Source organism: Palaemon carinicauda, chromosome 4 (genome assembly GCF_036898095.1).
Source record: "Palaemon carinicauda isolate YSFRI2023 chromosome 4, ASM3689809v2, whole genome shotgun sequence".
NCBI lineage: Eukaryota > Metazoa > Arthropoda > Malacostraca > Decapoda > Palaemonidae > Palaemon > Palaemon carinicauda.
In genome coordinates, this window is record NC_090728.1 from 102531433 (window position 1) to 102547365 (window position 15933).

General features: G+C 39.9%; 1 protein-coding gene across 1 annotated transcript in view; it reads left to right on the forward strand.

Moving 5' to 3' along the window:
- Positions 1-823: 823 nt before the first annotated feature.
- LOC137639143 (uncharacterized) overlaps positions 824-15933 on the forward strand; it is a 219686-nt gene continuing 204576 nt past the window's right edge. The window contains exon 1 of the mRNA XM_068371451.1: positions 824-1179. The gene's annotated coding sequence lies outside the window, so the exon portion shown is untranslated. The remainder of the gene's footprint in view (positions 1180-15933) is intronic.

Consider the following 15933-nt stretch of genomic DNA (forward strand, 5'->3'; position numbering starts at 1 on the left):
TGAAGGTCTCCGTCCTTTTAAGGTAGTCTACTGCAGTTATTTATATATCTAAGGTAGTTATTTGTTGTTTTGCTCTTCAGATTTTTAGAGGTTATTCATATTCAAGAGGTATATTTAGTTATTAACAGAAAATAAGAGAAAGTATGACACCCTGAAATGGATCGTGCTATTTATCAGAATTTTGTTATACCTTTATTTGTAGAAATTCCTCTCCTTGTAATCTACTGGGTGAAACAGCATGGACTTTTACGAAGTGAGTTAAAATGCAAACACTGTGATAAAAATATGAAAGTTTTAGTTCATAGACTGAAAGAAATACAAGTAATATGAAAGTATTCGCAAAGATTTATTTTTCTTTCATTCTAAACTTTCACCGCAGAAGTGGGTTGATGCAATTTTCATTTGGTGCGAACAAACTAATGTATCTTATTGAATTTCTGAAACTTTCAAGAGTGACTGTGATTGATATCCACCACTTTTGTCGTGACCACGGTCCCGTGTATTTTTCGTGGTCGTAAGTAGTATTCATGCTTCTTGCGGTGTTATCGCCGACCAATAAGCCTACAAATTAAATCATGAATTAAATGTCTTGGCTTACATTTATGTATTTAGGAATAAATGTCCTTTATTTTTATTTTTTTCTTCGTTTTTGTTTATTTGGTCATGTAAATAAAAACATGAGTTATTCAACTGCACATGTTTGATAACTGGGTTATGTACTTTATAAGATTGAGGACGGGGCCATTTAATTTTACAAGAGGACCCTGGGATTATTAATTTTTACATTTACAAGAGGACGCTGGGGTTATTAATTTTTACAAGATCCACGCAAAGCGAATTTAAAATTAAACGCTGCATGCACTATAACACGCAAGGAAGTGTAAAGTCAAATATTTAGGTAAACAAACTACTCATCGTCAGTCGTCAAATTTGAAATATGGTGCTTACAACGTTTCGTGCACTCGAACCAAGTTGGTGGCTGGGTGGTTCTTATAGGTTACATGCCATCACTGATTTTTGTGTTATGTTAGTCCTTAAGCGATGAAACAGTGTTACTGTTGAAGTAAACCTGTGAACCAATTTGCACGGTTGCACCTCTGGATCAATTGAAACGCCATGTTACTGTATCCATGCACTGAACTCTGGTGGTGGCCATATATAAAATACTCCTGTAAAAAGGTATGTGAGAGAATGAGGGTTTCCTAAACTATCTACGATGTAAAGCAAAGCATGTTTTGGGGTGAATGTAGTACTTTGGGACCGATGTAAGCTCTCCTATCACTCTTTACGAAATAGTATGGTTTAGTGTTACCTTGCCAGGAGTGAAATCAGTTGAGAAGCGAACAGAGGGTCGAGACTTATGGTAAGCTAAGAATACGGCAGTCTTATGGGGGTTACAGGAGGGTAAGAATATGGCAGTCGTATGGGGGTTACAGGAGGGTAAGAATACGACAGTCTTATGGGGGTTATAGGAGGGTAAAAATACGACAGTCTTAGTAAGGTTACAGGAGGGTGTCAGCCCCTATAGGTGAGGATACGGCTCCTAGGTTAGGTTAGGTGGTGTTTTTATGTTTGTTTCCATCTTAAAGTGTGGGGTTTTCAGTCATAACTTTTGAAATTTTACATCCTGTCTATCCCAACACACTACAAAGGTTCTGTTTGTTTTCCCCAAATCACTTTTGAATTGGATGTAGTTGCAGCCATTGCTTTATCCTATTATGTATGCATTTATGAATTACAAGATTAAGTCTCGGTATTAGAGCTGTAATAAACACGGGCATATTTTTTTTTTATAATTTGCAACATAGCGTAAATCCTTTATATGTTCAAATTGTATTTTTGAATGAACAGCATTTTTTTTTTATTGTAGACCTATACAGCAGATTTAGTAATTATGTGTAAACATATGTTGGTTTGAATCCTAGGCACATTCCTATGCTTTATCTCGAATAGATGTCAATGATTTTTACGAAGTAAAGATAGCTAGTCTAGATTTACTGGCAAATTACCAATTTTAGTGTTAACTCAAAGTAATTAGGTGTTCGCATTGTCATTAATACTGTATGGTACTACAGTATATATCATTTCCCCTACTGCTATAAAGTTTATTTATGTCACAAATGTGCAGAGTACGAGTGCCTTACCTGGGTTAACGGTTACATCCATGGATTAATCATTGTTTCATTAAGATAGATAATCCCTTTGTCAAACATGTAAAGTCTAATAACCTATTGTCTGTATTTATAAGAAACAATCAAAGAAAACCTAGGTGACGAAAACAAGTAAAAATAAAATAGGACATTTATTCCAAAATATATAAATGTAAGTCAAAGGATATGATTCATAACAGTTAATTAATAGGCCTTTTGGTTGGCGATAACACTGCTAAAAGCATAAAAATATTAGTATTATTACTTTCAAAAAACAAACATGAAGAAAATCTAATCCTAAATCCGTTAATATAAGTAAAAAAAAAATCACAACCAATTACCTTCGCCAACTTCGTTGCGAAGGTTATGTGTTGATAGGCGTATATTTTTTGTACTGTATGTATGTCTGTGTGTTTGTGATTCGTATAATTTAATAACTATGTGACTGAATCTTATAGAATATGGTTGGATGATTGGCTATGATCCAATGACAATTTGATTAGATTCTTAAAGTGATTGGGTCAAAAGTCAAGGACATGGTCACCAAAAGGTCACAAAACTCTTTTTGCCATATCGTTGTCAATTTTTATCAGATTAATATGAAACTAGTACCAAAATGTGGCCAATTCAATTGCCTATTATACAACATACTATAGGCAAAGGTATGAACTTTATCGAATACCCGTTCTATTTTCATTTGTATTTGTCGGCGATGAGACTGCATAAACCATAAAACATACTTTTTGGGCTCGAGCCATGTCGTCCCAATTGAAGTGCCTCATTGGCAGCTTCTACTTGGGATATTTCTGCGAGTTATATACCAGAGAAATTTACTTTAGAGGTATCACAGAGTTCTCTCCGGAGCGAATATCCCGAGAGATATCATGTATAAATCAGGGACGTGGTTATTCTTCCCCGAATAGAGTTAACCTTGTCTCGAAGGATAAGGGATAGGATAGGAAATGTGGGCGAGAGAGCGGTTACAACTCCCGATGTCAAAGATGTGCTACTACTAATGAGCTTCCTGTTGATCCATTCCCCTTTGCAGCGCCATCTTTGCCGTTCCCTTGGAGAGTTTCTGTTAGTTTTCTTAGTCTTTTAAGTGTTTTTTTTATCATGGATGCTTCAACTTCTTCCTCATTGAGTAAGTTGAGTATCCACCCTTTCGTGTGTTGGAGTATTTCATGTCTCCACTCCGTGTCTTTTGTGATGCATGCATTTTTGTTCAGAAGCCGGCAGGCTTTCGGCGCCATTTATCATGTCGTCAAACTTAAGGAATATGTTATTTTATCATACTAAAGTGTGGTATGTGTATGGTATCACCCCATCCTTCCTTGGTGTTATTTTTGTTTTTATCAGGATTGGCTTAGGCTAGCCTACCCTAGCCGGCGGCCATACCTGGTAGTTGTTCACTAGTGCACTACTCCTTTCTTTCACCAAACCTTACAGGTTGGGTGAGCCCATCTGTCCTCCCATTCTATCGATTCGTCACGGTGGGGAGCTGCGGTCTTGAAGGTTCTTTTGGGAGTTGGATAATTTTCTCATTTACCCTAGGGTGATTGCTTTTCACTTTCCACTTAGCCTATATGTTTGGCGAGGCGGCACAGGTCTCGGGATCCTGTTCCCGTGTCTACTTATGTTTACCCATTAGAACACCTTACCCCAGTTATGATGCTGACTTGTAGACCTCCTTGTGTCGTCTTAACCATCATTAGGCTTCTCTCTTAGTTTTTGGTAGGCTATGCCTGGTTGTGAGGACTTGCCCTCTGTGCCATATCATGGCAACCACTCTGGGGCACTAATGTTGTTCCATGTGGCTGTTGGGCCATCCTGCCATGCTGCCTCACCAAGTCTTCCATCACCACCCCTCCCTCCCCTTTCCTTGTGCCTGTTAGTGTGCCTACTTGTAGGCTATCTTTCTTGGCCTAGATAGATGAGATTTTCTCCTCCCAAGTAATAATCTCTCTGCCGCCTTAGAGTCCACCCATGGGCGTTTCTCTGCCCCTTCCCCCTCCTAGTTAGGCCATAACCTGGCTGTACCAGAACTATGTTCCTCTTGTCTAGTCATCTCACCCTAGCTTTTGAGCTTTCCCTCACCTGCTAGGAGGCTAGGTTTGCCTACACAGTTCTCTTGTGGCCTAACTCTATCTAGGCCAGACCTATGCTCCTCATGTCTAGTCATCTCACCCTAGCTTTTGAGATTGCCCTCACCCGCTAGAAGGCTAGGCTTGCCTACATAGTTCTGCCATGGCCTAACCCTATCTAGGCATAGTGTTGGTACCCCTTGGGTCACTCCTCTGCCACCTAGGCAGTGCTTGTCCTATGTCTGCAGCCTGTCTTCGTGTGCTATATCCCTCCGACTCCCTTGCTTGGTGAGCCTCTCTAGGCAGAGGTGCCACCATCTGTCTGTGCTTCCTGTCTTGTTAGCTTAAGATATCCCTCTAACTATGGAGTCTTGACTCCCTTGCTGGGTTAGCCTATCTAGACAGAGGTGCCGCCTAGTCTCTGGTTCCAGTCTTGTTAGCTTGAGGTCTTCTTGCACTGGCTGTGTGTTGGCTATGGGTCACACGCTCTGCCGTCTCAGCTGCAGCCTTAGACTAGTCATCTGCTCTTTCCTATCCCACATCTGAGGAACATTGTCCTCTGGAGTTGGTCGATTGGATCCTGCCTGGTTGTCAAGATAGCCTTTGAATTTTTAATTCTTAACGTCCTGGCCGTCTTGTACGGCTCTCATTATCTTATGGACTGCACCCCCATTTTGTGAAAGTTAATGATAATGGTCAGATTATAGCTGGTTCTCTTATCTGCCTTTCACTCCTGTACTTCCCCTGAGTGTGGACCCTTCCCTTGGGATTGTCCACTCTCACCCTGTTGACTTTACAATGTGTCTGCCGCCTTGTGTCGACATGCCTGGGGTATTGACTGATCATTCTTTTCTGGCTACTAGAAATAGTTGCTGCCGCCTTGGGGGCAGCTGTTGCTGGTCTAGGCAGTACGATGAGTGTACTTGCCATCTTAAGCTGTTCTGATAGACCTACTCTGCAGGTTCTGGTGTTCCTTTGATGTGATCCTTTCCTCCATATTCCTACCACACCGTCATTATGTTTTGCTTCATAAAATCATTCTAGATTTCCGAGCTGTTTGGCATGTGTTCTATTATATTTTAGATTTAGCCATTCTTTAGGTGTAGGCTTATATAGGATAGGATATATAAAAATTTGTTTTTTCCTAATTTCAAGAAGATATGATATCTTAATGATCTGGTACTCATTTACATTTCTTATCTTTACAGATCGCTGATGACATGGAGTGTTCTATGGTCACCTGTACCAGGCGGGTCAAGTTACCCTTTGGCCACAAGACCTGCCGAAAACATGGAAGTTACCATGTTTCCAAGGGATCCACTGCTATTGTGAGAATATGGGCTTAACCGAAGGGTTCCTTCATATTGGGGATGGTTTAGGTTCCAAGCCAGTTTCGGACTTGGAATTCTTTCCATTGATCGATAGCTAGCCTTACTGTTATGTAAGGCTTAACTTGGAAGTGTCCATTAGGGATGATGCAATCCCTAAGGAAATGATCATTCTGGATCTTAGAGAGGCTCAATCCCATTTGGTTTGGGAGTTGAAGACGGCCGAATTCACTAATACCCAACTTTCTCCCTTTGGCAGGAAACAGGGCACTTTCGTTGGCCCCAACGATACTGTCTTGCCCTTTGCCTCTAAAATTTTAGAGGCCGTATTGAAAGCAGTAAGGGAGAACAGACCCTTTCCAGTGGTAGAGGAATGTAAACTTGTCTTTCTAGCCTTTCCTTACGATTCGAACAATTGGGAGGATGTCCAACATACATTGACTGTTGGAAAACTTGATAAAGACGTCGGAGGCAAACAGTTTAATGAGAAACTGCCTAGGATTCCCGAATCCCTATTGAAGGGAGAACTGGAAGCTAAAGAGAGACTTTCTCCCTCTTTATCCTTCCAATCGTATTATAGAGATGCCTATTAGAAAATATTGGAAAAACTGATTGAGTCCAACATCTGGGGGAAGGATCTCTTCCCTAAGAAGCTGGTTAAAGAAGTCATGCTCAAAGCGGCTCAGGAGAATAAGAGCCTTATTGACAAGTGGGGTATTTCCTCTAAACAAAAATTTACCCCCATGAAGGACATCAACCCCTGGGCAAGAAGCCCAGAAGTCACTTCAAAGGAAGGAAACCCTTTCCTGTCATGACAGCCTCAGTTGCCGCCATTTCTCAGACTGTGTACACAGTCCCCTAGCAGTACGTTTCACAGTCTCCAGCCTACAACCCGGTGTATGAGAGAGCTACCACCACGTTTCACCCTGCCAAAGCTCATAGGAAGGGCTCTAAAGTTGCGGGTCCTTCGCAAAAACAATGAGGAGTTTCCGGTAGGGGGACGACTTCACCTGTTCAGGGATCAATGGGAGTTTGATCCCTGGGCTTACAGCATAGTCTCAAAAGGGCTAGGCTGGAAATGGAGACAGAAACCACCCCAGTTCAAGAGGTTCTTTCAGCCCACAACCCCCTATTTGGAGGATTACGTTTAGGACCTTCTCCGGAAGGAGTCATCTGTTGCACAAAATCCATGAACTTTCAAGGGCGGCTATTCTGCATGCCCAAGGAAGCTTCGAACACTCTTCGAACCATTCTGGACTTGTCCCCACAAAACAAAGGGGACTACACCGTCTCCATAGATGTTACAGATGCCTATTGGCATCTTCCAATAGGTCGGTGCTTCTCCTCCTACCTTGGTTTCAGACTGGCAAGAAAGGCCTACATATTCAGTTCTATGCCCATTGGGCTCAGTATAGTTACAAGGATTTTCACGAAACTAGTCGAGGCCATTGTCCAACAACTTTGTAACAGAGGCCTTCAGGTGATGGCGTGCCTAGAAGACTGGTTAGTCAGGGCTGCAATGAAGTCAGAATATCTTCAAACAGCCCAAGAGGTCATGAAATTCCTACAATTTCTGGGGTTCCCAATCAACCTCGAGAAGTCCAGGCTATCTCTAGCTCGGAATTTCCAGTGGCTAGGACTTCACTGGAACTCACAGTCACACACCCTCTCTCTACCACAAGGCAAGAGAAAGGAAATTGCAAAATCGGTCTGGTGCTTACTTCGTTCAAAAGTACTCTCCAGATGACAAGAAAGGGTCTTGGGGTTGTTACAGTTTGCTGCTGTGACGGACCCAATCCTTAAAGCAAGGCTCAAAGATGCCAACAGAGTCTGGAGAAGAAAGGCATCCAATGCTTGGAGAGATCTTCACCACTAAACCCTGGCCTTACTGCAGAAGCAGCTGAAGCCGTGGTCCACTGCCAAGAGTCTATCGAATAACATCCCTCTTCACTTCCCTCCTCCTTCCATGACTATTCACACGTACGCCTCGGAACAAGTTTTGGGGAGGACACTCCTCTTCCAAGAAAGTGCAGGGTCAGTGGTCGATCGCATTTCAGAAGTTTCACATCAATGTTAGGGAGGCTATGGCAGTGTATCTGACTCTGAAGAGACCATGCCCAAAGACAAAATCACACGTCAAATTGCTCATCGACAACATAACAATAGTATACTGTCTCAACATACAGGGCTCCAGATCTCAGATCAACCATGTAATCCTAACCATTCTCTCTTTAGCAAAGTGGAGGAAATGGTATCTTTCAGCAGTTTACCTCGAAGGGGTTCGCAATGTGACGGCGGACGCCCTGTCGAGATCCAAGCCTCAGGAAACAGAATGGTCTCTGGATGTAAAATCATTTTGTTTCCCTCTGGAGCAAGTCCAGGAACTGCAAATCGATCTCTTTGCGACGAGCTTCAACAAAAAACTTCCCGGATGTGTAGCGCCAAACTTGGACCTGGAAGCGACAGGAATGAATGCGATGTCTCTGGATTGGAACCAGTGGTCTCACATCTACCTATTTCCTCCATTCAACCTCCTACTGAAATTACTGAACAAACTGCGGACTTTCAAGGGAACAGCAGCTCTGGTAGCTCCCAAGTGGCCCAAGAGCGATTGGTACCCTCTTGCTCTGGAACTCAAACCCCTCCAGATCCCTCTACCATTTCCAGTGCTGTCCCAGGTTGTTCAACAGATAACTGTCTTTGCTTCTTCCTGGATAATTAAAATCCTTCAGCTAATGATTATCTCGCCCTCACGGCTCAAAGAAAATTCGGAGTTGGTAGGGAAAGAATTGACTTCATAGAAGAGTACAAGTCCAACACCACAAAATGACAATATTTGTCTTCCTGAAAAAAAAGGGTTGCATTTGGGAAGTCATCAGCCCTCTTCTATTTCCATGGACTTCTGTATTTCTTTCTTTATTTCACTACACGATCAAGGTCTAGCCCCAGGTTTCCCAACCCTGGGGTCGCCAAAATCTCAAAATATCAAAATAAAAATAAAAAATCAAAATATGGCAAAACTTGCAGTAAAGAAAAAATATATAAACGTATTTGTGGATTATTATTTATCGGACTTGTTTATATCTATTCATATATGAATATAAAAAAACTAAATTTTAATGGTTGTTTCCCTGAGTGCCGTATGCGTTTGATACATGAACAGCATCACCGTCCATGTCCAACCAGGCAGCCACCCCAGCTGTACTGCCGCAACGGGAAACACTGTCTGTAATTTGTTCGTCTTATATTGGTAAGCTGATGCATTTATACCTGTATAGTGATTTTGAATGTGTTGCATAAGTTGCACTCGGTCTTTGTTTCTTTAAAATTCTTAATTACTCACGAAAAAGTGGTATGCCGACAATAAAAACTGAGTACTTCCCTTGCTGACGAAGTATTCCACCAGAGTATGTCAGTGGATGATAGCCTATCACAGTGTTCATAATTGAGGCCTCTAATGGTACTCCCACCATATTCAAAGAGAGAGATGGGCAAGGGAAGAGGAAGAGAAGGAGAGGGGCCAGGGAAGGAGGAGGGACACTTTTCATGCCCTCTCCTCCTACATTTTCCTCTTTCCCCTCGCCACTCTTTCCTTGCTCCTCTTCCCCCCCTTCCCCGTCTTTCCTCGCTCCTTCTCCTCCTGCTTCCTTTTTACCCCTCCCCTCCTCTCCTCCTCCTTCTTGCCCCTCTCCCCTTCCTCTCCTCTTTACTCCTCCCCATCCTTTTATTTACCTCTTGTGAGTTTGTGTTGTTTTTATAGTTATTTTATTTATTGTGTTATTAGATGCGTTATTTTATTTGTATGTTCTAGTGAAGTTGGCCCATCTGCGGCGCTGGTCACTTGATCGAAAAGGTTGTTGATTTGGCGGTTGTTTAGAGATTTTATGTCGCTGGTTTTTGAGGTTGTTGTTGTTGTTTGAGGTTGTTGTTTTGACGAGATTTGGAGTGCTGTATATTACTGATTTTTTTGTTTTCTGCTTCGTCTATTTGTGTGAATCAGGGTTTGCAGCTCTGACTGCCATTAAAACAAAAAACAGAAATTGGCTGCAATCTGAACATGATTTGAGGGTAGCACTTTCTAAGACTGAACCATGAATAGAGAAACTTAGCAGCATGATCCAGGCCCAAGGCTCCCATTACAATCAGTTTACCATTTAACGGAAAACATTTATACTTTTAGTTTGTTTTTGTGGAATGTGACAAAATATTATTCCAGAAGTGGGGTTTTGATTAATGTTAAGCCTTAAAATTTATATTGCTAAAATAAAATTTAATGATGTTAATTTTGTCTTTTCCAACCTTATAGTACCTCTCTTATAGAAGGATATTTACTGTCCCTTACTTTTACAGCCAACAACTAGTAATATATAATAATACATATATAACTATACTAGTGGGGTCACGGTCATGGCTTGAGGTGCAAGGTTGGGGTCACCTGAAAAAAGGTTGGGAACCAATGGTCTAGCCTCTACAACTATTGCCTCATGTAATTCGGCACTAAATAAACCGATTGCATGTGCTTTTGATATAGAACTCAATAGCGAGGTATTCAATAAGATCCCAAAGGCTTGTGCTAAACTGAAACCTAATGCTCCTTCCAATGCTATTTGATGGTTGTTGGATAAAGTCTTGTACTTTGCCTCTTCGATAGATAATGCCTCTGCCTCTCTGAGGGATCTTACTCAAAAGTCTATCTTTTTGCTTGCTATGGCTTCTTGTGCTAGAGTCAGTGAGATTCTGGCCCTTTCAAGGGATGATACCCACACTGAATCCTCGGATTCGGGAGAGGTAAACCTTTATACAGGCATTTTTGGCGAAAACGAACTTTCCACGAAACGCTGGGGTAGGTAAACCTTTATACAGATCCTGCATTTTTGGCGAAACACGAACTTTCCACGAAACGCTGGGGTAGGTAAACCTTTATACAGATCCTGCATTTTTGGCGAAAAACGAACTTTCCACGAAACGCTGGGGTAGGTAAACCTTTATACAGATCCTGCATTTTTGGCGAAAAACAAACTTTCCACGAAACGCTGGGGTCCCTGGAAAATTGTTCCACTACAGGAGGACCCTTCTTTGTGCCCCGTGGAGAACCTTAAAGCCTACCTATCCAAGAGCCGGGCCTTTAAAGGCGGTCAACTTTTTAAAGGAGAGTAGACAGGATCTAACCTTTCTCTAAAACAGCTAAGGTCCAAACTCACCTACTTCATCAGAAGGGCTGACCTGGAAAGTATTCCAGCATATATATATATATATATATATATATATATGTATATATTGTAGATTCTGTATTATTATCACGGCAAGTATGTGCTTTCGGAAACATTGAAAGAGGACTATTCCTTTTTGTGTTTCCTTTCTTTGGACCTGCTGTCTATATGAAATAAATGTAGTGTATCAAAATTTCTTTAACCCTCCTTTTATTGACTTGGGTCTTTTCATCTACTGGAGACAAAGTTCTTCACAGTGAGTGGGACTGTGCTATTGATTTATTTTGTTCCTACCTTTGTACAAACTTCTTGCTTACTCTCATCGTTCGGGAGCATAGTACTAATGCTGTAGGAAGTATGCTTATATCTATGGAGTTACAGGGTTAAAACTCCTCTGGCCACAGCTGAGAATAATAATTCTCTTGTACACTTCCATCAGGACGACATGGCTCGAGCCCTAAAAACGGATTTTGACATAGGAAAAATCTATTTTTGGGTGAGATAGCCATGTCGTCCTGATGGCCCGCCTGTTACCTTCTATCCCCTTCCATTTCTCAGTGTGGGACCTCACGTCATGGGATGGCTGCTCGTGGAATGGTTCAACAGGAAGCGTGTTGGTAGTAGCACATCTTTGAGATCGGGAGTTGTAATGGCTCTCTCACCCACATTTCCTACCCTATCTCTTATCCTTCAAGACAAGGTTAACTCTATTGAGGAAAGGACAACCATGGCTTGTTATTAACACGTCCCTGATTTATACATGATATCTCTTGGGATATTCGCTCCAGAGGTAAAGAACTCTGTGATACCTCTAAGGTAAATTTCTCTGGTATATCACTCGCAGAAATATCCCAAGTAGAAGTTGCTAATGAGGATCTTCCATCAGGATAATATCGCCATCTCACCCAAAAAATAGATTTTTCCTATGCCAAAATCCGTTTATTTATTTCATGCCACATATACTCATGAAGATCAGAGTTTAAGAATTCTAGTTTATATCCATGCAGGCTTTTAATATGTGATTTTATTTTATTCCAATAGCTCTCTATTGCTTGTCTATTAATAAGATGATTGACAGTATGATGTGAGAGACCTTGTTCTTTTTCAGTATTACAATGACCTTTCTACTGATCACTAAGAACAGTTGTTTGAGGATATTTATCCTAATTATCGTCAAAAATTTACCATTTGCCCAAAGTATTCTTACACGCCTTGAATTCTGGTCAACCATATTTTATCTGGTAACACTTTCCCCTCCATGTCCAAATGTATGATATCCTTTGTTACTTCACTTTCTTTTAAGTATTCACTTACCTTAGTACGATAATATTTGTGTACTGTTATTTATCCCTTCGTCCATGTAAGCTTCATGGACTATTCCATTTTCTCATGTTTAAGAGAACAGGTCTTCTTTCCCCATTCCAATCTATCTCTCCTTCCTCTCCCCACCTGTTCTTCATCCCAACAGCTCTCCCCAAGCTCCTTCCCTCCCTCCCATGCTCTCTCTCTCTCTCTCTCTCTCTCTCTCTCTCTCTCTCTCTCTCTCTCTCTCTCTCTCTCTCTCTGCTTATTTACTATCATTTTCTTCCCAATCTGTATTATACTTTGAAGGCAAAATGTATCACGGCTTTTGTGCCTTTTAATCATTTTTATAGGAATCTTGTATCAACATTTTCCTTTGATATTACTAAGTTCATGCGTGACAGATCATAAAATCAAGGTCCTTTTCTATCACGGTGATGGACTCCATATTTAGTACTATAATAGTCCTCCTATTTTTTTCCCTTCCATGGTCTAAGGACTCTCGTCGCCATTAGAACATACAGGGTGGAGCAGGTTCAGATTTGGTCACTACAGTCACCCAGAAAAAAATAAGGCTGCTGAAATCTTAAATGTTAGGGGAAATTCATCCTTATCGACCAAAAAACAATCTGACTATGCTTCAAGTTAATTATCTGCCCTAATTAAACACTTGGTACTATTGAGGAACCCCTATCAATAAAGGGATATATATATATATATATATATATATATATATATATATATATATATATATATATATATATATATATGTATATATAACGGGAGCTATTCTAAAACTAATCTCTTACTTCGGTTCTTAGTCAGTGATATGAGTAAGGTACTGAAATAATTATTGGTGATCGAAATGATGCATACTTTACAAAATATATGTATTCTATAAAAATAACAATTCAACAGTAATGCCAAAAATAAATAACTCTAAATTTAAATCTGAACTAGACCTTAGACTTAAGACAAAAAGACACTTTTAAGAATTTTACAATCACTTGTTTCACTAGTAATTAATTTATGAAAATTTTTAATTTTGACAATTAATGAAAAAAGTTGACACTAACACTATAGTAAATAAATAATAATTACACCCATATATACGTAACTGTTACTCTTACGTTCTTTGGGGTCACACATTGTTACAGAATGGTTAAGCAAAATTAAATGCACTTCACTTTTTAACAAAATCACAGGGGGCCAGGCAGAAAAAAAAACTAAAGTATAAATTGTACTCACAAGTTCACTTCACTTCTTCCTAATAAAATATTACCAAATGTTTTAACAAACACTTTAAACTATACACGTTTGAGAGAAAACACTATTCCCTTTTTGAGACCCTCTTAGTCTGGATGGAGGCTAGAGAGAGGATTGTTGGACGTTGGCTCTTTCTGGATGTCAGGCTGAATATCTCGCACTCTCCCAGGCAATGAGGCCCTTCATGTCATCCTTATACACTCTGGAATTTTCCAGCAAAGCATTCTCGAAGCGTGGGGGCATGGCTCGGGCGACCTCTCATGATGTCAGGTTGCCAACTTGGCAGTTTGAAGTAGGGTTCTATCATTGCCTGACGAGGCAACACACGAGTGGAACTCGCCTTATGAGCTGGCTATGCATTGTTTAAATGCACAAATGAAATACATGAATAAAATAATATATTTATGTTAGACCAGCTTCGTAAGATATATATATATATATATATATATATATATATATATATATATATATATATATATGACGCCATAATTCTAAAAAAAAGGTTTCTTCAAGAATTGAATACGTCGTGCAAACATAAGACAAGGCAAGTATGCTAACAGAAAGGACAGACAGTAAACACAGATTCAATGTACATGGATATACAAATACAGTATACAAATTTTGTAAAATGTTAGTCTTTATTTAGGAAATAGAAATATTAGGAAGATAAGGAACACTCTAACAAAATAACTTGTTGAAGCAGTATACTTCTATAATGTTACTCATGTGTGCAAACATACTGAAATATTCATGCACTTATAAGTTAAATCAAATTTCAATATAATACATGTCACTAAACATGTTCCTAACGCCAAATATGTCAGCTCCTGAGAAATGTATTATTTCAATAGCTTCATGACCAAAAAAAAAAAAAAAGTTTGAAACAAAAAAAATGTACTGCGCATACCTTGCCTTAATGGTATATCCAATATCAGTTGGACTTCCTCATTAGTTCCACATATTTCATGTATTATACTGTTAGTACTTACTGTTCTTATATCCTTAGGGAACCTGTGAAACACCAAATGAGGATCGGTTTCTTTTCGTTTATTGCAAACGACACACTTGTGTTGTGACTTATTCACTGTTGGCGCCATGATTGCATTTTTGTCAACTGTCAAATTCTAAATATAAACAAACAGACGACATGTGATATACCTACAACGCCATCTGAACATCAAGGCTCGGCCACACCAGGCGCGACTAGCGGTGCGATTAGAGGGAAGACGTTCCCGTGCAAAATTGAAACATAATGTAGCTTAAGCCCCCCTGACACTTACACGCATTTGTGGCACGCACTGGCACGCATTGTGGCGTGAACGATGCGGGAACTGGCGTGAACTTGACGTGAACGGTGCGTGGCATGCTTACCGATGCGTGCCATGCGTGCCGAGAATTTTGAAATGTTCAAAATTTGTGGCACGCATTGTCACGCCAAAATTGGCGTGAACGATGCGGGAACTGGAGTGAACTGGAGTGAACAGTGTGGGACGATGCGGGAGGATGCGTGCCAGTGCGTGGCAATTAAATCAATGGATTTATCCCTACTGAGGGACGATGAGGGAGGATGCGTGCCAGTGCGTGGCAATTAAATCAATGGATTTATCCCTTCTTCCTCATAATCATCAAAGAAAAAATCTGTATATTGACAATATATTCTTTCACCTCTCCCCTTTCCTTATTTAATTGAGAGAGAGAGAGAGAGAGAATAAGCTTCAATATTTTGATGTATCATAGACTAGGGAACATAAAAACTGATAGCTCTCTCTCTCTCTCTCTCTCTCTCTCTCTCTCTCTCTCTCTCTCTCTCTCTTGGTATTATTATCAGCAAGGATTTGAAGTTCACCAAACAGAGCATAAAAGCTGAAAAGAAAGCACAAAACATAATAGGTTACATAAAGAGACAATTCAAATACAGAGATATAGACACTGTAGGCCAACTATAGCTGTAGGCCTATACAGATACACCATTAAATAAATACATTTCAAATTCATCTATTCCGCTCTTTTATAATATATTAAAAACTTTTCCTTTATTCTCCTACACAATCTACAACTTTACCCTTTGAGTAAGTCTATCGGCAAAATTACACTAACATAGGCCTAGGCGCGAATCTAAGGAATATGCACTTGATTTTTCACTAACTTTTACCCCCTATTATCCCTGGGGGGGGAGAGAGAGAGAGAGAATTATTGATTTTATAGCACAAAAACTAATGAATGGAATAGTCATCTTTCAATTAAATTCTAAGATAATGTAAAGTGGGTTCCAAATATCTGATCAGCATATAACTGCCATAAAATATTATTTTTTCAGTAAATTATAAAGCTTAAAAATTATTCAAACCAGCTAATTACCTATAATAATAATTAAATAATAAAATATATACTAAATAGAAGTATAATTGTTACAAATATCTATAAAGATAACCCATACATTAATACAGGGGATATTAATCAAAGATTAGCACAAGAATACGCTTTTGATAAAAATCATGTAGGAAGCCCCGTCTTTATATATGATTTGGCCAAGTCGTGAACTGGCGTGAACGATGCGTGAACGATGCGGAAGGATGCAGAAAGATGAGTGAAC